Source organism: Glycine soja, chromosome 5 (genome assembly GCF_004193775.1).
Source record: "Glycine soja cultivar W05 chromosome 5, ASM419377v2, whole genome shotgun sequence".
Taxonomy (NCBI): domain Eukaryota; kingdom Viridiplantae; phylum Streptophyta; class Magnoliopsida; order Fabales; family Fabaceae; genus Glycine; species Glycine soja.
Genome location: NC_041006.1, coordinates 13,367,889 through 13,390,532, shown reverse-complemented (window position 1 = coordinate 13,390,532; position 22,644 = coordinate 13,367,889). Strand labels below are relative to the sequence as shown.

General features: G+C 38.4%; 1 pseudogene; it reads left to right on the top strand.

Annotated features, from left to right (window-relative positions):
- The window catches only part of LOC114411156, a 198,289-nt pseudogene that overhangs the window by 118,610 nt on the left and 57,035 nt on the right, over window positions 1–22,644 (top strand).

Genomic DNA, 22,644 nt, shown 5'->3' with positions numbered 1-22,644 from the left:
GGACCTTGGAGCAAGGTAATACAGCCAGTCATTTGCCACTCCCTCTAAAGAATGAGGAAAAGCCTTCAGAAATATGTGATCCTCTTGGACATCTGGGGGTTTCATGGTGGAGCAGACAATATGAAATTCTTTCAGATGTTTGTGCGGGTCTTCACCTGCAAGGCCATGAAACTTTGGAAGCAAATGGATCAGTCCAGTTTTAAGAACATTTGGGACATCCTCATCAGGGTATTGGATGCACAAGCTTTCATAGGTGAAATCAGGTGCAGCCATTTCCCTTAGAGTCCTCTCACGGGGTGGAGGTTTTGCCATGTTCTCAAAATGTTCAAAATCAGAATGCTCAGAATCAGAATGCTCAAAATTATAATGCTCAAAATCAGGATGTTCAAAATCACCAATAACAGAATGCACAGATTCGCCAGTAATGGAATGCTTAGGATGATCAAGAGGTATAAAATGATGCCTAACTAATCTATGAAATGTCCTATCTATCTCAGGATGAAAGGGTTGTAAGTCAGATGGATTGCCTCTAGTCATACATTACATTCAGCATGCACAACTAGTTGCCTTGTCATGTAAATAAAGGTGTAGGTTTGAACTACAACTACCCTCAAATGATATCCAAATGACTTGAAATTTTGTGAGCAACCTTATAAAATGATTAGAAGATAGCACAAAAAATTTCAGTCAAAAATTCAAAGTCTAACTATGGAAGCTAAAAATGGTAGGTTAAGAAAAATAAGTGAATAAAACTTGAAAAATAAAAAACTTTTGACAGAATCACTATTTTTGGACGATGGAGACCTCAGCCGGCCTTTGGCCAACTACCACGGCGTAGGAAATTTTTTTCTACCCCAAATACATATATAATAATTGCGATTCTGATAACCGGAGCAAAAGTTATGGCCGTTTGAAGTTTTGACAAACACAAAAGTTGCTACTAAATATGGATTGAAAGAAGTTACCACAAAAAAATTCAGCCAAAAATAACAACCCTAGCTACTAAAACAAAAAATCCAAAATAATTCAGCATGGGTGGTCATTAAAATCCGTCGCTACATGATTTCTACTACTACTCTATTTTGCCGCAGACAAAAGGGGTAGCTAAGTCCGTCGCAAAACACTATTCACAGCAAAACACCCAAAACTGAAACAGGGGAAGCGCTTAATAGGAAAACTGAAACAAAACACACTCTAAACAAAATACCAGGACACTAAACAACACCAACACACATACTAACACAATACTAACAATTAAACATAAAACACGAAAGACTTAAACACTAACACGACACTAGCTATTATGAACCTTTGATCGAGGCCGTACCCAAATCAAATAAACATGAAAATGCAGTACCTAGGAAGTGATCCTAGGTCATTTCCCAACTAGCAATGATAAACCAAATGTTCATAATACACTTGCAGTAATAGTAACGATTGGGGAGGTTTGTTTGTTTTGTGATTTAAAGGACATAACAAGTAAACTGGAATACGAAACTACTAATATTAAAAATGGGTTGTTTCCTCTGATTCAGAAGCCATTCTCTTATCCTGGGTTATGGAGAATTCGTCCCTAACAGTTAACCACTTAATCCAACCCTATTTCAATTTACTAAGCAAAAATCAACTTAGGGTTGTCAATACGTGATTAGGCAACACATACACCAGTTAGCCCTTCGTCCATGAAGCATGAACGCAAGTTAGGCTCAGAGGCAATTAATCGAACACGAAGCGTGCACTGATTAATGTTCACGAATTTGGGTTAACTGGTGAAGGGGAAACTGCCAGGAAGCCACATTATAAACGAAACATCAAAGAGAGTTGGGCTTCATCCTCAAAAGGAAACAACACCAGAAAATCTAGCCTTCCATAGATTCAAACAGAAAATGCAAATGAAACTAAAAGCAGAAACATAAATGAAGCAGAAACGTAAATGAAAGTAGAAGAAGAAACAAGAACAAAATTGTTATTAGAAGCAGAAAATGGAAAATTGCATTAAGAACGAAACAGTAGCATTCAAGCAGAAAAACGTCAAACCCTAAACAAAGTTGTGAATAATGAATAACTTAACAGAATAGCCTTGCACGAATCCCAAGGATGCTATTTAAAAAGAGTCACTCAAAGTCACTGGGCCCTATTACAATACTCTGGCCCAAAACGAAATAAACACTGAACCACATAAAATAAAATTGCGAAATTTCCGAATTAGAAATTAACTAAGGTAAGCGCTGCTTTATTTGCCCTCTTCAAGTCCACCACCAAAATCCGAATTAAGCCCAATGTTTCATTAATTCTTGAAATTAGATTAAAAACATCAAATTAGTTAAATGAGCCCAAATAATAAAACTGCCTAATTAATTGACAATTAAGACCAATCAATGATTAAAATGGTGCATAAAGGGTTTAGAAAATAGAAGAAAATGATGGCACATCACTCATTTATACATTTCATTCTAAAATTCAGAGATTCATGTAAAGATTATTACTCACAGCTAGTCATTCACTCATAGTGCAAGTTCACATTCTTGTTCTTTCTTTGTCTAACATACACACTTGTTCAAACTCATGAAAAGGAACACAAACTCCATCAGAATCATGTATTCAATTCAAAATAAAAGCATACAACCATTTTCACAAATCAATGAAAGTGCTTCACTGCCATATCATTAAAAACCAAGTTAAACTGTTCAAAATGCTTCAGGATGAGCAAATCAACTAATCATAAATAAAACTAGCAGTGTATATAGACATAAAGGAAATATTGTAATAAAACCATAATTATAATAATAATAATAATAATCTGAAAAGCAACAACAAACAAAACAAAATCATCAGGAATTTAAAATTCCTGTGACTGGTCTTGTGTATCCTGTGTCTGACCATCCTCATCATCTGTCAGATGAAGTACTGGAGTAGTTGGAGGAGAAGTGTATAGTGTCAGGACTGGAGCCATTTGACCCTTTGATAAGTCCAAGGCAAGAGTGGAAGGTTCTGTTGCAGGCTGAGGTGAGGGTATGTGCTCCCCTTATGCTGGGAGCTCAGAAGTTGCCTCAAGAGATCTCTCAGGTGTGGCCGCAGCTTCCTGCGTGTCCTCTGCCTCCATCCTGATGCAAGCTCCATTGGAGCTTGTAGGCCTAGGATCTTCTTCATCAATGGATTCCTTTGCTTCTTGGAAGATGAATGGCAGCGGAATGAAGAAAGGAAGAGAGAGAGGAGACGCCACTTCAAGGAGAAGATGAGTCTAGAAGAAGCTCACCACCATAGGAGGCCATGGATAAGAGCTTGGAGGAAGAAGGAGATGAATGAAGGGAGAGGAAGAGAAGAGCACGAAATTTTGTGCTCTAAATGAGCTTTGAAATCTGAATTTTAATATTCAAATGATCAAAGTTGAAAAAAATGCACACACATGACCTCTATTTATAGCCTAAGTGTCACACAAAATTGGAGGGAAATTCAAATTTCACTTGAATTTGAAATTGAATTTGTGGAGCCAAACTTTGGAGCCAAAATTTCACCAATTATGATTAGTGAATTTTAGTTATGGTTCAGCCCACTAATCCAAGATCAATTCCAAGATTCTCCACTAAGTGTGCTTAGGTGTCATGAGGCATGAAAAGCATGAAGAACATGCACAAAGTGTGACTATATGATGTGGCAATGGGGTGTAGTAAGCAAATGCTCACCTCCCCCTCTAAAATTTAATTGGATTGGGCTTCTACCAATTCAATTAAATTTATTTCCAACCACACACATCAAATATCCACTTAGTGCATGTGAAATTACAAAACTACCCCTAATACAAAAACTAGTCTAGGTGCCCTAAAATACAAGGGCTGAAAAATCCTATATTTCTAGGGTACCCTACCTACATTATGGAGCCCTAAATACAAGGCCCAAAAATAATGAAACCTTAATCTAATATTTACAAAGATTAGCGGGCTCGTACTTAGCCCATGGGCCCGAAATCTACCCTAAGGCTCATAAGAACCCTAGGGTCTTCTCTTGCATCTCTGGCCTAATCTACTTGGAGTTTTTCTATCCAATGCCCTTGCGGGGTAGGATTGCATCACATCCCCCCTGACAAAAGGCTCTGGAATGGTGGCCTCGGATGAATCATCCTCCACATGTTGTGGTACCTGGGCTGTGGGACCTTCATCTTCCCTACAAAGAGAAGACTTAGTCTCGGGCCAGGCTACCAACCCAGTGAATTGCTCCATTGAAGGAATAGATCCTGGAGGTGCCACCACCTATAAGCTCTGAAATAGAATAATCTGCCCCTGATGGATGCTCTGAAGCATGGTTTCAAGATGCTGAAAATCTGTAGAAGCTGGGACAGAAGGAGCTGCTGAGGTACGTGCTGTAATAGGAGCTGTAGATGTGGAAGGAGGCTCAGCTGGCCTCGTCCTTGCCCGCCTATCCCCTCTGATAGAAACTGTTAGATCATCAAGATTCCAACAGTTTTTCCTGATATAGGCCAAGTTGATGATTAGGCTCAGGCGCTCGAAAACCAAGCTGTCATAATTAACCTCTTTGGCCTTACACAGGGCAGTGATCAGAGCAGGGAACCCAAGTCTAGAAGAGTTAGATTGGGCTATTGATGTGATATGGCCAGAGATAAGGGCTCCCACATTCATGTCCATCTGAGAGACTAGGCCAAAGATCAGCCTAGCTCTATCTATTGTCAGATTTGAGGTATGTGAAGTAGGAGCTAGGTTGGAATATGAGAGAACACTCTACACCTGAGAAAGAGTCATGAATATGGATCCCTAAATACAAGGCCCAAAAATAAAGAAACTTTAATCTAATATGTACAAAGATAAGTGGGCTCATACTTAGCCCATGGGCCCGAAATCTGCCCTAAGGCTCTTGAGAACCCTAGGGTCTTCTCTTGCATCTCTGGCCTAATATACTTGGAGTCTTCTATCCAATGCCCTTGCAGGGTAAGATTGCATCATTCCCTCCCCCTTGAAAAGGATTTGACCTCAAATCTTGAGGTTCTTGAAACTCTGGGCTTTTTTCCTCAACACCTGTAAAAAGAACAAAAACATATATATTAGTGGTGTTTGGTATGTTGAAGTAAGGTAAGGTCTAAAAACCCATTTCCTAGGCATCTTCCCATGAAGGAACATGGTTCCTCATCAACTCAATGAGTGGTGCTACAAATATAGAAAAATATAGGACAAACCTTTTGTAAAAGTTTGTTAAGTCATGGAAGCCCCAAATTTTCTTTATACTTGGTGGAGTGGGCCACTCAGGAATGACCTTTATTGTCTTAGGGTTCATGGGAACCCCTTGATCACTATTTAAAAATTAATAAAAATAATGCAATAAAACATACCTTTTTCTGTATTTTCATGTTGATTATTCCTACCAAAAAGTATGAAAAACCTAAGGTGTCCCATATGAGTACCTAAGTTTGTATTGAAACTAAAAATAAGAACAAACCTACCTAATGAGTCCTTATGTACACAAATCATGAAGATGTTGGGTGCACGAGTGATTTTACAAAAGAGGGTTGCCCCACTCAAAACATTCATAATACCACCTATTTTAGGGATTTGGTGCCTAATAATACCTATTTTGGGCACCAACAAAGCACAAGGATTTAAGCTCTTGCGAACCAAACCCTTATCCAACAACTCCTTTACTTGAGGAATAAACTCAAGCCCAAGAGGTGTGGCAATGGTAACAAGTGTCTTTTTACAAAGGAGAAAATGTGGAGGTTGTCTAAGAGGGGAAATTTCATTAATATTTGTCTTTATTACAAAATGCCTTTCCTTCTTAGCTAACCTCTTGGAGGAGACACTTACCTCCTTACACTCCTCCTTAACCATTAAAGGTTGTCCTTCTTCTTGGGGGTAGATTTCTTCACTAGATTCGTCCCCTTTTGGTTCTTCACTTTCACTAGAGGAAGGTGAATTAGTAGCCTCATCTTGGCTACTATAAATGTCTTGGCTCCTCATAATCATGGTTTTGTTGGTGGGGCATTGAGAAGTAATGTGTCCTCTTCCAAGACATTTAAAACACTTTATAGAGCTAGTCTTTTCTTGCATACTAGCCTTAGGGGGTTGCTTTTCTATTGTCTTCCCATTATTATCTTTGGGCTTAGAAGGGGCTTCCCCTAAGATGCCTAGACCTTTGTCTTTCTTTGGATAAGAATGAGAGCCATAAGATTTTAAAGTAGACTTTCTTTTAAGTTTTTGCTCTACCCTTATTTCCCAATCTAAGTAAGCCTCTACATTGACCTTCCCATGGAAGTATGGGAGGTTAATGTTAGCCTCTTGAGGCTTTCTTTCATTTTCTCTTCTTTGGGAGTGATGTTTAGTATGTGAACTATGGCACCCTCTATAATAGTCGCTAAGTTCTTCCCTTAAACTCTTGCAAGAGTCATGACTACTATAGGAGGCATGTTTTTCTCTTTTCATTTCTTTCATTATTTTTCTTCTTTCTTCCTCTCTTATTTTCTCTCTTTCATCTTGACTTATTTCTTCCACTCTTTTTTTTACCTTTTTCTTTTCTCTTTTGTTTTTCTTTCCATAATTTAAGGGATCTCAAATCATCTAATATCTTATACAAGGGGTCCTTAGGAGTAGAACCCTTACCATTAACACTAGATGAAGAATGAAGACTCATGTTGGTTCCTAAGTTATGGTTTTTTCTTGTTAGGGGTTTGAAAACAAAAAGTAAAAGAAACTATGGTTGAAACTAGCCAAAATAAACACTAAAAGAGGTGTGAAAGATAAGGTAAAAACTAATTGGTAAAAGGAAAAATATCTAGGTGGCTTGACAATGGACGGTAAAGGAAATAAGCTATGAAAGTAAGCAAGAAATGTAAACTAGGCGAATCCTAAGAGTGTTTGGATGACCACATTTAAGGTTCCCAAAAAAACACTCACAATCCTACGGGAAAATTGCCTAAAATTATTACACACAAATGGAAGTAGGGTGACCTATTGGAGGCTCCCAACTTACTTCCAATGAAAGGCCTTTTTTTTACAAAATTTGAAAGCAAAGCAAATTGCCAATTACAAAATTACAAAAAAAGTCTTCAATTTTGTTGGCTATTCTCTCTGTGGTGTTTCACTCAATTTGGAGTGCTTCTTAGTCCAATAGCTCATAAAGTGGTTGGCCCCTTGCTTCTTGACTCAAATTCTTCAAGGGATGGCACCAATCCTCTTTTCCAATTCCCTATGTGGCAACTCACAAACAAGGAAACAAAGAGATAAGCAATAACCAAAGACCAAAAAAATGAAATGAAAGTTAAACCAATAGAGTTTTAACAAGACAAATTTTCAAGTATTATTCAACAATTAAAGCAATGAAAAGCACATAAAAGCAAGCTAAAACTCAAAGTGAAACTTAGAATGGCTCTAGAGTAGAGTAAAAAAAACTAAAAAAAAGACTCAATAAACCTCTAGTTTTGGCATTTGTTTTCACACTAATTTTCAATTGAAATTTCAAAACTAAGATTGGTATAAAATAGGCACCAATTATAGAACAAATTTCGAGCCAAAACAACAAGCACACTTCCCTTTCCCTTTTTTTTTCCTGGACACTGATTTTTCTGCCAACTTGTGTGATTTTTATTATTTTTTGCTTTTATCCAAATCGCTTGGTTCTTTTTTTTTTTAATTTGTTTCCAGATGTCTAGAAAATTAAGTAAAAATTTCATCTCAAAATTCGTAGTGACCAATTCTCAGTAATTTATACAAGTTCGTATGTTCAAGCTGCCAACACCAGCGATTTCAACCTAGAAATCAAGAGTAGTGTTTATGTTGCTTAAGGCTTGGATAGTTACAATTTGTGTTTGCTTATTGTTGGATTTCCCCTGCAGTTGCTTTTTGTTCCACTTTTTCTTTGTTCAAATATATTCAAGGGAAATCCGGTTTGCCGGAAAGCGCATCGGATCGTCAAGTATTTAAAAATTAAAACGGATAAATCTGAGTATCGAACACAGGGAACTAATGTTAGCCTGAATTAAGTGTAGAAATGAAACATTGTTGAGAGAACATGTATGGTTGATAATTTCAAACAGAATTTAAACTAAACTTTTATGCTAAATCTATAAAATGCAAAGTAAGTAAAAGTGACCGCAGTTGGTAGAAATGTTGGGTCTTTCTCACAAACAAGCTTATGCATATAAATATATTTCTCTAATCAATCATGCTCTTGTGTTCTATGTTGTAGCCTAAATTACTAAACCTCGATCCCTCGTCAGACCGAATCAATCCAAGCTTTGTCCTTAGATCCCTCTTGTTGGACTAAGCCCAATTGAGATCCCTCTTAGGTTTAGACAAACTTTAACTGAGTTTCATCTGCAGATCCCTCTTGTAAGACTAGACTCAGCTCAAGCAGCTTACGAAAGTTTAGCCTAATTTACCCTAAGCTTCATTCGCAGATCCCTCTTGTAAGACTAGACCTAGACTAAACAACATTATTGTGACAACATAATTAAAACCAAAACTTAATCCGCAGATCCTTCTTGTAAGATTAAGTTTCGATCCTGCTTCAATCAAGTTCTAAGGCAACAGTACATTTCCCAATGCTAAAGTCACCTAACTATGCACACAAATGGATGATCAGACCAAAAGCATACAAACATTAAGCATTGAAGGAACATTGAATACAGAAAACATAATCAATTAGATATTAGGTATTTACATCAGTTGTTCATTTGAAATCCCCAACTAGGGTGTTTTGCCGGCCATAACAAAGAAACCCAAACAATAATAATCTTACAAAACCTAGGTTTCAATGCACAAGCTACTCCTCTTGATGCTTCTAGGGCTCTTTTCCCCAAATAGGCACTGTGGTGTGCTCTGGTATCTCTGCCCTTTCTTTTGCCTACAATATGTCTAAAAGTCTATAAAAGTGTGTGTCAAAGTGTACCCTAATTCTACACAAGATAGGCTTTAAATAGGCTCTAAATTCGCGACATTGCACTTAGCGCCACCCTCGCACTTAGCGCGGGTAAGTGGATTCAAGCTTAGCGCCAATCGTGTACTGAGCCTGGCTGAAGACACCTGTTGTGCTTAGCACACTAATCTGGCACTTAGCGTGCTGCCTTGATGTTGATGCTCTGCCAGATTCTCCACCAGATTCTCCTTTGCGCTAAGTGCACTGAAGCTGCGCTTAGCGGTGGATGCGCGCTTAGCCTAATTACTGAGCTAAGCTCAACTGTCACTTTTTGCACTTCATGACTTAGCCTCTTTTTCACCTGAAAATGCATTGATTTCATCATTAAATCCAATGGACATATTCTAAAGACATCTTTAACCATAAAACAAAATTTATTTACAAGATTACTCCAAAACAACCATAAATTGGGGAACTATACAAGTTTTGGAAAATAATTTCTATGCAAAAGTTAGTTGTATAAGGCGACTAACACTTATGCTCAATTATCTTGAATAACACAATTCAAGAGAGCTTAAGACTTATTTTGATTCAAAAATCCAGCCATAACTCAGCACCACAACTCAACTTCATCATAGGTATCATGTAGGAAACTTAGAAAACAAAAAAAAAGTTCAACAACAAGATTACTTCTAGGAATTGATTTAGAACATGTTATGAACTAAATAAGCATGAATTAGACTCAAAATTCAAAAGATAGGCTATGAATGACAAGAATACATGAACAAATGTATCTAGAATTCAATCAACAAAATAAAAATTCAACACAAACTTAGAACATAATGTGATAATTATTATGACTAAACATGACTCCAAGACAACATGGATTAAGTGATTTACACTTAGATTTTTGTGTGTTTTTTATAATAAATATTTTGGAAGAAAATTTAGATGTAAAGGTTCAGCACAAGAATATTATGGTTCACAAACTCATTTCAAGCTCTCAAACCGGCTTCTGCTTCAACCTCTAGTCTCTGCAGATCTTCACACAACAAAATCTCTCAAAACTGTCTGGAACATAGACCTTTCTTTCTCTAGAAACCCTAGACATGCAAAGCTCTGAATCCCAATCCAAACTCCCTTTCTGAAATCTGATTTCAGGCTTAAATACGTGGCCTTGTTCATGCTCGTGCGCTTAGCGCAATTCTGGACCGCTTAGCGTACATTAGTGAATTTTGGCTTAGCGCATGCCTTTCTCGCTTAGCGGATTAACTGAAGCGGTGCGCTTAGTGAACCTGTATAGCTCATCTTCTTTTAGAGTCTTCCTCGCTCTTAGCCCATGAGTGTTGCGCTTAGCGAATGCTCGCTAAGCCAGCAGATTAGCGAGAAGGTCAAAAACAAAACTTTTCAAAGCTTGCCTAATTAACCTAAAATTGAGAGAAAATGATTATTAAACGCATAAAATGGAAGTACTAAGTATTTATTACCTATACTTAACAGAAAATACTTATAACACTAAAAAATAACCATAAATTGGAAGAGTTTGATACAATTTGCACAATTTTTGTACACAAAAGTTAGTCGTATTCACCGACTAACAACTCCCCCAAATTTACGGTTTTGCTTGTCCTCAAGCAAAAAGAGAACAATTCACTTGTCCTCAAGTGACAATGATATGCAATGACTATGTACAAAGGTGTATGCAACAAAAGTTACTGATTGCATGATAAGAGAATGAAGCATTAGGTACTCATCACTTGTCTTTCACAAGGTATGCAGTTATCCAGAGAATAGAATAAAATGCAACCTAAACAATTAGATGGAGTTAGACATAAGACAGATATCAAGGAAAGTAGCTTAAACAACAGACTCACGGATACTATTTCACTCAAGCACAAGTGTTTAAGCTATTCATTAATAACAACTAGGAAGAGGTCCAATCTTTGAATTTCATCTCATGCCATAAAGTCAGAAATGTATAAACAGAATCAGAAGGACTTTCTCAGGCTTGTAGTGAGGCTTGGCTACAAAAATTCATTGGTTTTTCTAGGATTCAAAGGTTTAGATTCTAAGAGAGCATAAATCCCAGACTTATCCCAATGGTCTTTTTCATACAATTGGCTTTCTCACTATTTTTTTCCTCTTAATTTGCTTTTGACCTTATTACATCAGCACACTTTTCTTCTTTCTTCTTTTTTTTTTAACATACAACTTATTTGTTGTGTGTGCTGATGCTTTACCTTTTTCTTTGCATTCTAACTGACTTTACTCCCCCAAATTTGGGGTGAATTTTGTCTTGAACCATATGCTCTCCTAGAATCTAAGCAAGGTATCAGGAGATAATTATTTAAGTTCCGAGTTCAATTTATGACAAAATCATTCAGCTTATAAATGGAGCAAAGGATACAGTTGTTTTGCAAGGTAAGCTATTTGGTCAAAAGGCTTGTGTATACACAAATCATGGCCTTCATCATGTTCTCATTTATACATTTCATTCCAAAATTTAGAGATTCATGCAAATATTATTACTCACAGCTAGTCGTTCACTCACAGTTTAAGTTCACACTCTCACCGGTTTTGGTTCAAACCTTTCTTTCTCAATCAATCTGTCTACTGACTAACAATTTTAATTGCAAGTTCACATTCTTGTTCTTTCTTTGTCTAACATACACACTTGCTCAAACTCATGAAAAGGAACACAAACTCCATCATAATCATGCATTCAATTCAAAATAAAGACATACACCCATTTTTCACGAAAAGACAAAAGTGTTTTACAGCCATGTCATAAAAATCAAGTCAACTGTTCAAAATGCTTCAGAATAAGCAAATCAACTATCCATAAATAAAACTAGCAGTATATATAAATATAAAAGAAATGCTATATTAAAACCATAATTAAAATAATAATAATCCAAAAAGCAAAAAGTGTCATCAGGAATCAGGATTCCTGTGACTAGTCCTGGGTATCTTGTGTCTGAACATCCTCCTCATCTATCAGATGCAATACTGGAGTAGCTGGAGGAGAAGTGTCCAGAGTCAGGACTGGTATGGTCTGGCCCTCTGGTATCTCTAAGACAGGAGTGGAAGAGTCTGTTGCATGTTAAGGTGAAGATGGATCCACCCCTGGAAATGGTGCATCTGCTGATACTGGCACTGGCCTAGGATGAGCAGCCTCATTGGATCTCGTCTCTAATATTCTTTTCAAAAAATAAACAGCTCCAGGGATGATGGCTTCAAATGAGTGATCTTTTTCTGGCTCTAACTCATTTTGTTGAGGTGCCAAGGCTATAAAACTTTCATTATCCCCCATAAAAGAAGGTCGGGTTCCAGGCCTGGCCACCTTCTCAATGAATTGCTCTACACTCATAATTGGCCTTTGCTGAGCCAGTTCTTGCAAGCTTTGCATAATGAGAATCTGTCCTTCCAACAGGCTTTGCAATTTGGCATCTGAAGTCTGGGAGCTCTGGGCAGATGGGTCTGCTAAAGCTAGAAGTGGGGCTGAAGTAGAAGATGCAAGGATGCCAGCTATTGGTGCAAAGGAAAAGGGAACATCAGCTGCTCTGAGCTTGCTCTTCCTTGCCTCTGGAAAATTAACTGTTTGGTCATTCGCATTCCAACAGTTCTTTATGATATAGGCTAAGTCAATGACCGGTCTTAGGTTCTTGTAGGAGGTAAGAGCATCAGATCCAACTCCCCTCAATCTACACAAGGCTGTGATTAAAGCTGGGAAGCCTAAGCGAGAAGAGTTAGACTGAGCCATCATGGTCATTTGTCCAGAGATCAAACCGCCAATGTTCATGTCCATCCTTGTGATTAAGCCATAGACCAACCTAGCTCTGTTTGTGTTCAATTCTGGAGTGTGGGAGGTAGGAGCTAGGTTTGAGTAAGAGAAGATGCTCCATGTCTGAGCCAGGGTAGTAAGATCTTTTCTGAGGAGCTTTCATGGTTGGCCCTCTGTGTTTAGAATAAAGCCCTTGCCCGAAATGCATAGACTAGCCTCCACCTCTCTGGGATCAGACCTTAATATGCAAAATCTAGAATAAGTGGGTAAAGATTCCCCCTCCTCTAATAACACTGGAGTCTGGAGGAACTCATTTAGGCTGTCTGCATCTATCTTGATTAAATGGCCTCTTATTCTAGCACATTTGGGAGCTTGATCTGTTGGACAATAGAAATTGGCATAAAATTCATTAACCACTGCCACATTTATGCTCCCTTCCTGAAGGTTGGCGAGGCGTTTGTGAAGGTTTCGCCTCTCCAATTCTGCTTTAACTCGTCAAACTCAGAATGATAAAGTTCCACATTCCTTTTCAGAAGGATCCTTCAATCTAAAATATTATCAATATATTGGTTCCATGCTTCCTTTGATTGAAATCTCCTACTGCTTAGTGACATGTGAAGCCGCTTAGCGGAAGTTGCAGAAATTCAGCTTCTGCAGAATTTGCTTAGCTGGACAGCGCCCACTAAGCTGAACATCTGCCGCAAGGATATGCACTAAGCTCATTAAAGGCTACGCTTAGCGGCACCAACTCTTCAAAAATTCCACTAAGTATTGGGAGCTTAGCGAGTGAAGCTCGCTTAGCTCAATGGATGTCGCAACAAATCGCGCTTAGCTCAGGCAAACTCGGCTTAGTGTGTGGCTATTAACAAAAAATTGTCTAAGTTACCTGGGCTTAGCGATTCAGCCTCGCTTAGCCACAGGTAGCTCAGCAAGAGGATGAGTGTTCATCCTCAAAGGATGAACTGGCTTAGCGCGGTAGATGCGTTTAGCTAGTTCTTCCGAGAACGCCTATATACACAATGAGTACTGATGAACTCACTTAGCGCAGCATGCTCGCTTAGTGAGTTCATTGTGTTGTCCAGAAAACGCAGCAAACGCAATTCGTTTTCTTGCACTTTTCAAGCCTCTAAAAGGCATATCAGACATGCAAAGTATGCATCATAATCAATATAGTATACAAGCGTATATAGTCCTAATCTTAAATTAATTTTAACAAAACATAAAAACCCTAAAAATCTTAAACTACAGTTGAAGTCTTCTACCCTAAAGTTTAGACAAGAAAAAGAGAAAAAGAATCAAAGAACTTACTTGGATTGTTAATGCTTTGGAATTGGAAGTAGACAACGCAAATATAAAGCACAGATGCAAAATGAACAAATTTTTGGAGAGAGAGTGCAGAGAAGGAGTTTTCAAAATCTAACAAGTGTGAGTGTAACAGTTGTTACACTCACTTAAGCAGCTTTTGACACTTTCACTTAGCGAAACGCTGGGCTAAGCGAGCCAGAGAGACGTTTGGTTTCTCACAAAGGCTCGCTTAGCAGACCCGCGCGCTTAGCCGACGTTTCAAATTCAAATCATTTTTTCTTAACACCGGCTTGGCTTAGCGCGAGGATAAGACTGCTTAGCGAGGTTTGCAGATCCAAAAAGCTGCAACTCTCACTAAGCCAAGCTATGGCTGGCTTAGCTAAAATGATGCATCTTAAGTACAAAGGAGAATCCACTTAGCTGATAAGGACTCGCTTAGCGCTCACATTGCCGCAATGAATTCAGTTTAGCTGCCATGACTGGCGCTTAGCTTCATGAACCTCAGATCTAGCCATAAGGAATTGTGCTTGGCGACTTTGAGTCGTGCTTAGCCAAGGATAAGGTGTCGCTTAGCGGTTTGGTTGTCGCTTAGCCAAATTCAGATCGAATTCGATTAGGCTCACCTTGGCCTTGGCTAGCTTAGAAAAATGAATCAACCTTAGATGCAAGGGTTGGGCGCTAAGCGCTTGAGACTCGCAGCTTAGCGCATGAACAGAGATGCACTTAGCGCGAGGACTATTTTTGTGAAAAAGGTTTTCTAAGTTATATATCAGTCCTTTTCTCAAAAAATTGAAACCCTTATGTTAAACATTCAAAGATAGGCTGACATACTCCTATGTACAAATTATACAGCATGTTCCAAATGATTAAATGCATGAAAAAAAATAGCAGAAATTAAAACTGAGTTGGCTCCTAGGAAGCGCTTCTTTAACATCATTAGCTTGACGCTTTTACCTTAGTGGGTGATCTTATGTTTTGGTTCTTACTTTCAGAACCTCTTGACCTCCTTCCATTACCTGTAAGTAGACATTGTGTTCTAGAGCAGGCTTGTCTTCAACAAACAAATCAAAATCAATCTTCTGATCTTCAAAACCTAGCTCCAGCTTTCTCTTCCCCATATCAACTATGCAGCTTGCGGTCAACATGAATGGCCTTCCCAATATTACAGGGATGTCAGTATCTTCAAAGATATCTATTACCACAAAGTCTACTGAGAAGATAAAATGATTTACTCTGACCAACACATCTTCAATTACTCCATATGGCCTGGTAATGGAGCGGTCAGCTAATTGTAAAGTCATTCGAGTGGACATTATTTCCAACTCTCCCAATCTTCTGCACATAGAGAGTGGCATCAAATTGATACTGGCTCCCAGGTCAATAAGAGCTTTTCCCACATTGACATCTCCGATTGAACAAGGAATAGTTACACTCCCAGGATCTTTATGCTTGGGTGGAAGGATCTTTTGGATCACAGCACTGCAGTTTCCTTCCACTATGATGTTTTCCTGATGAATATATTTATGCTTCCTTGTTAACATATCTTTCAAAAATTTAGAGTAGAGTGGCATCTGCTGCAAAGCTTCTTAGAAGGGCATGGTTATTTCCAATTTCCTGAAAATGTCAAAATCTCGCCAGATGGCAATCTTTTTCCTTCTTGGAAGGTACCACATGATATGGTACTTCCACACCTTCCTCCACAGCTTTTTCACTTCTACTCTTCTTTGCATTCTTATTTATTTTTCCTTCTTTTTCATTTTCTATTTGTTTCTCTTGGTCCTTCAATTCTTTATTCTTGACCATTATTTGTTCCTCATTTTCTTGATTACTTTCACCTCTCACCTCATTTTTCTTGCAATCAGTACCTTTCTTGTCAGCAATTTTCTTCTTATGCGCAACACTATCCTCATCCTCAACCTCCACAAACCTTTTACTCCTTGTCATCACAGCTTTGCATTCCTCCTTGGGATTCTGCTCTGTATTTGCCACAAAACTATTGGATGACTTATCAGCTATCTGCTTGGCCAATTGTCCCACCTAGACCTCAAGGTTCTTCAGTGCTGACTCAGTGCTTTTATGATTTCACATTGTTAATTGCATAAACTGAGTCAAGGCAAAAGAATAGTTCTGTTGGATTGTCCTGTTTGAAGCCCCACTCTAGTCTTTGTTTAACTGGTTGCCAGGGTGTGTCCTCCACTGTCCTTGTTGATTATAGGGACCCTGCTGAAAGCCTGAAAATTCTCCTTAAGTATACCTTTGTCGCTGTTGATTTCCCATATAATGAATTTCTTGAGTGTTTTCTTCAGTGGGAATACATTGGCCTATTTCATGAGATAGATGGTACAACCTGTAACCTACAAAATAGAAGAATGCGTAATGTGACCCATAGACAACTTAGATGGCAGCTTACTGAGTGTTTCTGTTAAAATCTCAAGTTGCTTAGAAAGCAACTTTTTCTGTGCCAATAAAGCGTCATGTGATGATAGCTCTATCAAGCTTTTCTTCGTGGGTTGATGGGTTCTGTCTCGTAGAATGGCATGATCACTGGCTGACATGTTCTCAATTAGCTCAGTTGCTTCTTCCAAGGTCTTCAGTTTTATTTTTCCCCCTACAGAAGCATCTAACAGTTGCTTGGTTTGTGGTCTCAGCCCATCTATAAACATATTCAATTGGATTGGCTCAGAAAACCAATGAGTGGGAGTTCTTCTCAACAAGCTTCTGAACCTCTCCAATGCTTCACTCAGAGATTCATCAGGAAACTGGTGAAATAAAGAGATTGCAGCTTTGCATTCTACAGTCTTGGACTCTGGGAAGTATTTCTTTAGGAACTTTTCGACAACTTCTTCCCAGGTTTTTAGACTGTTACCTTTGAATGAGTGGAGCCACCTCTTGGCTTCTCCTGCCAATGAGAATGAGAAAAGGCTGAGCCTAATGGCTTCATCTAGTACACCAGCAATCTTAACAGTGTTGCATATTTGAATGAACGTTGCCAAGTGTGCATAGGGGTCTTTATTAGGTAACCCTTGAAATAAGTTCCCATGTATTAAATGAATTAAGGAATGTGGGTAGTTGATGTTGTTAGCTTGCACTTCAGGACGTGCAATGCTGGTGAAAAACTATGGTACTAAACTACTTGAGTAATCCTCAAGGGTAATCCTCTGGTCATGCTCATCTGGCATGGTAATGACTTAAGGTAATTGAGTGGCGGATTCCCTTGATGATGGTGAATCAGGTGATAATAAGTTAGAGAAATAAGTCTCCTCCTCAAGAATGGATGCAACTGTTTTGTCTTGTAGAAGTTTCCTTCTCCTTTCAGCTCCGTTCCTTCGCAATGTAGCCTCAATTTCTGAGTCCAGAGGAACTAAATTTCCTGTGGGAGATCTATGCATATACAATACTAACAAAACAGCGGTTATCCAGTTTAACAAGAAAAGACAAATAGGAATTATGAACAAATATTCATTAAAACAATCAATGAATAACAAATAAAGAATAGACACCTTAAGACGAGCTAACTTCCCAAATAAAAAGAAGTTCCCTGGCAACGACGCCAAAAACTTGTTCGACTTCCAGCTAGTGCACCGGATCGCACAAGTAGTATAAAATGGTAAGAACCGAGTATCGAACTCTCAGGGAACTTGTGTTATTTGGTAAGCTATTTCAGCAAATAAGTGACTGGTGTGTAAAGATAAGTGTGAATATGAACAAGTGTATAAACTATCTGTGTAAAAACAAGTAGAAACACGTTGGTCTTCCTAATAGGTGTCTGATGCTGAAAAGATATTCTCTATCTAACAATGGCCATGTGTTCTTATGGTGTCTCCTGAGATACTAAACCCCGATTCCTCATGATAGTTTATCCTAATCCTGATCAAGCATTGTCCACAGATTCCTCTTGTAAGACTAAACTCAACAGGACCGCATTAAGACACACATACACAACTAACTTATCGCAGCCCAATTCCTCGTCATAGTACGATAACTTAGCCCTGCACTATCAAGGACTTTAGAGTCAGACCAATTTCCACTGTTGAATGACCCTAACAAAGCATGCATCTATGTGATCAAGGTAAAGGCTTACTGGAGTGAATAGCAGATAGCATAGAGAATACACAAAACATCATTAAATATATAAAAATATATTTACATCAGGTACCTACAGGGAAGATACAACAGTGGATTCATCTTTCCATACCAGGAAGCCTTCTTTACAACAAAGAGAAGAGCAAGATGAAGGATTGCAAAAATACAAGTGGTGAGGATGTATCCTTCACCTCTAGGATCTCACAATCACTCACAAACTCATCTCAAGCTCTCAAACCAGCTCCTGCTTCAAGCTCTGGTCTCTGCAGATCTTCACAAAGCAAAATCTCTCAAAACTCTCTGGAACTTGGACCTTTCTCTCTCTAGAAACCCTAGACATGCAAAGCTCTGAATCCCAATCCAAACTCCATTTCTGAAATTTGATTGCAGGCTTAAATAGGTGGCCTTGTTCGTGCTTGTGCACTTAGCGCAATTCTGGACTGCTTAGCGCACATTAGTGAATTTCGGCTTAGCGCGTGCCATTCTCGCTTAGCGGATGAACTGAAGCGGTGCACTTAGTGAGATGAAGCGGTGTGCTTTGCAACCCTGTACAACTCATCTTCTTCCAGAGTCTTCCTAACACTTAGCCCTTGAGTGTTGCGCTTAGCGGACGCTCGCTAAGCCAACATATTGGCTTAGCGAGAAGGTGAAAAATAGGACTTTTCAAAGCTTGCCTAACTAACCTGAAATTGAGAGAAAATGATTATTAAATGCACAAAATGGAATTACTAAGTATTTATTACCTATACTTAACAGAAAATACTTATAACACTACAAAATAACCATGAATTGGAAGAGTTTTAAACAATTTACACAATTTTTATACACAAAAGTTATTCATATTCACCGACTAACACTGAGCGCAAGGAAGAATCTGGAAGGAGGATGAGTTGTGCATATTCGCTGAGTGGAGGCTCATCTCGCTAAGCACACCACTTCAGTCCATCCGCTGAGCGAGAAAAGCCGTGCTAAGCCGAAATTCACTAATGCGCGCTAAGCGGTTCAGAATTGCATTAAGCGCATGAGCATGAACAAAGCCACCTATTTATGCCTGAAGTCAGATTTCTGAGGGGAGTTTTGCCTTTTCTTGAAGCTTTTGCATAATCAGAGAATTCTAGAGAAAGAAAGGTCCACGCTCTAGAGAGTTTGAGAGAATTTGTTGTGTGAAGATCCGCAGAGACCAGAGCTGGAAGAGGAAGTCGTCCGAAGAGCTTGAGATGAGTTTGTGAGTGATTGTGAGGTCCTAGAGGTGGAGGAGACATCCCCACTATTTGTATCTCTGCAATCTTTCATTCTATTCTCTTTGTTGTAAAGGAAGCTTCCTAGTTATGGAAAGCTAAATCCTTTGTTGGATCTTCCTTGTAAGTACTTGATGTAAATATCTTTTTATCTATTTAACGATGTTTTGTGTGTTCACTGTGCTATCAGAACTTCATTCTACCATGCTTTTGCCTTGATCACGTACATGCATGTGTTTTTAGGATCATTCAATAGTGGAAATTGGTTTGATTCTTAGAACTTGATAGTACAAGGCTAGTTTGTCGTATTTTCATGAGCTATCGAGGTACGGTAACCTAGTGGTTGTATGTTTGTCTTAATGCGGTCCTGGCCGAGTTTAGTCCAACAAGAGGAATCTGCGGACGATGCTTGGTCAGGATTAGGCTAGACTATCATGAGGAATTGGGGTTTAGCATTTTAGAAGACACCATAGAAAGCATGAGCATTGTTAAGTAGAGAATATCCTTCTACCATCAGGCACCTATTAGGAAGACCAACGTGTCATCTACTTATTTTTACGCATCATTTCTCACGTGATTTTTCCCTTTTAATAGTTAGTTTACACACCTGTTCATAGTAAACACATCTTTTTTCACACTAGACACCTATTTACTAAAATAGCTTTACCAAGTAACACAAGTTCCTCGAGAGTTCAATACTCAGTTCTTACCATTTTATGCTACTTGCGTGATCCGGTGCACTTGCCGGAAGCGAACAAGTTTTTGGCACCGTTGTCGGGGAACTTCTTTTTATTTGGAAAGTTAGTTCATTTTTAGGTGTCTATTCTTTGTTCGTTATTCTTTGATTATCTATGAATATTTGTTTTCTATTTATATTTATATTTTCTTATTGAATTGGATAATCGATGTGTCTGTTAGTATTTTGTATGTATAGAATCTCTTACAAGTGGCTTAATTATTTCTAAGGAAGAAAAATCTCTTACCGTTGTATCATGAAGATTGTTATCTCTATTCCACTAATAAATTGTGATTTTGCTGGAGGAGAGCATCACAAGGACAATTGCTATTTTTATTCCATAAATAACTTTGATCGAAGGCAGGAACCAGCCATGTACAACTATTATGAGAAAGGGAGAGCACCTGATCTTGAAAGTGTATTGGTAGACTTCATGACGTACCAAGCTAGCTCTAAAGGCGATTGTTATTCCATGCAACAGCAGGGAACTCAGTTTGAAAAGGACTATTCTTTTGCAAATTATCAATGGGAGTCAGAATGGAAACCTTATTATCACAATGAAGCAGAAGGATTGTCTAATCTTGATGACTTGCTAATGCAATTCATGGATACTGTAGATTCAATGCAACAAGATTTTAAAAGAACTGAAACTCAGCTTGGCAAGTTGGTAGATGACATGACTAAAGTTGTGGACAGAAGAGAAGAAGAGTATGCAAAGATTGAAGCACATGAAGAAAGCATTCTTCAAGTTACCACAATCCATCATCAATTGATCAACGAAGAAGAAAAGGATGAAGTTTCCAGTACTCCAGAATATCCTTGCATGGCAACTGCTTGTTATGTTGTAGGTATAGATAAAGGTCAATTGGAACTCAGTGTGGAGGATCAGAAAATCTCTTTTGACCTCTTTGAAGCCATGAAACACTCGGATATAGGTGATTCCTGTTTTGAAGAAGAAGAGGTGGAGCAGGAAATAGCATCATCAACTTCAACCATGATATTACAATTTCCTTTGGAAAAAGAACCTGAAAATGTGGTAGACTGCTTAGTTTGTGATGAAGAGCCTGATGATCCAAAAAACAACTCTGCTGGTCATATGGTTTTTGAAGAATTAAAAAATTTTATACCAACAAAAACGCCTAAAGCAGAATTAAAGACCCTTCCAGCACATTTAAAGTATGTGTTCTTGGAGAATAATGAGACTAAACCTGTTATAATTAGCAACTCTTTGAAGAAGGAAGAAGAGGATCAACTGGTGTAGATTCTAAAATGTCGTAAAGCGGCTATTGGTTGGCACATCTATGATTTAAAAGGAATCAGTCCATCATATTGTATGCACAAAATCAATTTGGAAACCAATTTCAAGCCCGTGAGACAACCTCGGAGAAGATTGAATCCTATAATGAAAGAAGAAGTAAGAAAAGAAGTGCTTAAGTTACTAGAGGCAGGGCTCATCTACCCAATTTCAGATAGCTCATGGGTTAGTCCAGTTCAAGTTGTTCCAAAAATAGGAGGGATGACAGTGGTCAAAAATGATAGAAATGAGCTAATTCCTACAAGAACAGTAACCGGATGGAGAATGTGTATTGATTATAGGAAGCTCAATGAAGCCACAAGAAAAGACCATTACCCGCTTCCCTTCATGGATCAAATGCTTGAGAGACTTGTAGGGCAATCCTTCTACTGTTTCTTGGATGGATACTCAGGTTACAATCAGATTGCATTAGATCCTCAGGATCAAGAAAAAACAGCGTTTACATGTCCTTTCACTGTTTTTGCTTATCGCCGCATGTCGTTCGGTTTATGTAATGCCCTTGCTACTTTACAGAGATGTATGACATGGTAGAGAAATTTATTGAAGTCTTTATAGATGATTTTTCGGTCTTTGGTGCATCTTTTGGAAATTGCTTAGCCAATTTAGAGAAAGTGTTACAGTGCTGTGAAGAATCTAATTTGGTGCTTAACTGGGAAAAATGTCACTTTATAGTTCAAGAAGGTATTGTGTTGGGACACAAGATCTCTAAAGGAGGAATTGAGGTGGATAAAGCAAAACTAGATGTTATTGATAAACTTCCACCCCCAATTAATGTAAAAGGCATATGCAATTTTTTGGGTCATGCTGGATTTTATTGGCGATTCATTAAAGACTTCTCCAAAATTGCTAAACCCCTAAGCAATCTGTTGAACAAGGCGACTGTGTTTGTGTTCAATGAAGAATGTTTAGAAGCCTTTAACACTCTCAAAGCCAAATTGGTTTCTGCTCCTGTGATTACAGCACTAGATTGGGGACAAGAGTTTGAATTGATGTGTGATGCAAGTGATTATACAGTAGGTGCTGTGCTGGGGCAGCGGAAGGGCAGAATGTTTCATACCACCTATTATGCTAGCAAAGTTTTGAATGAAGCTCAGATTAACTATGCCACCACTGACAAAGAATTGTTGGCAATTGTGTTTGCACTTGAGAAATTTTGATCTTATATGGTAGGACCAAAGATAGTGATTTACATTGATCACGCAGCAATAAAATATTTGTTGCGCAAAGCTAATTCCAAGCCACGATTGATTAGATGTGTTGGATCAAGTGGCCTCAGAATAATTAAGAAGGGGGGGTTGAATTAATTATTCCTAAACCTTTACTAATT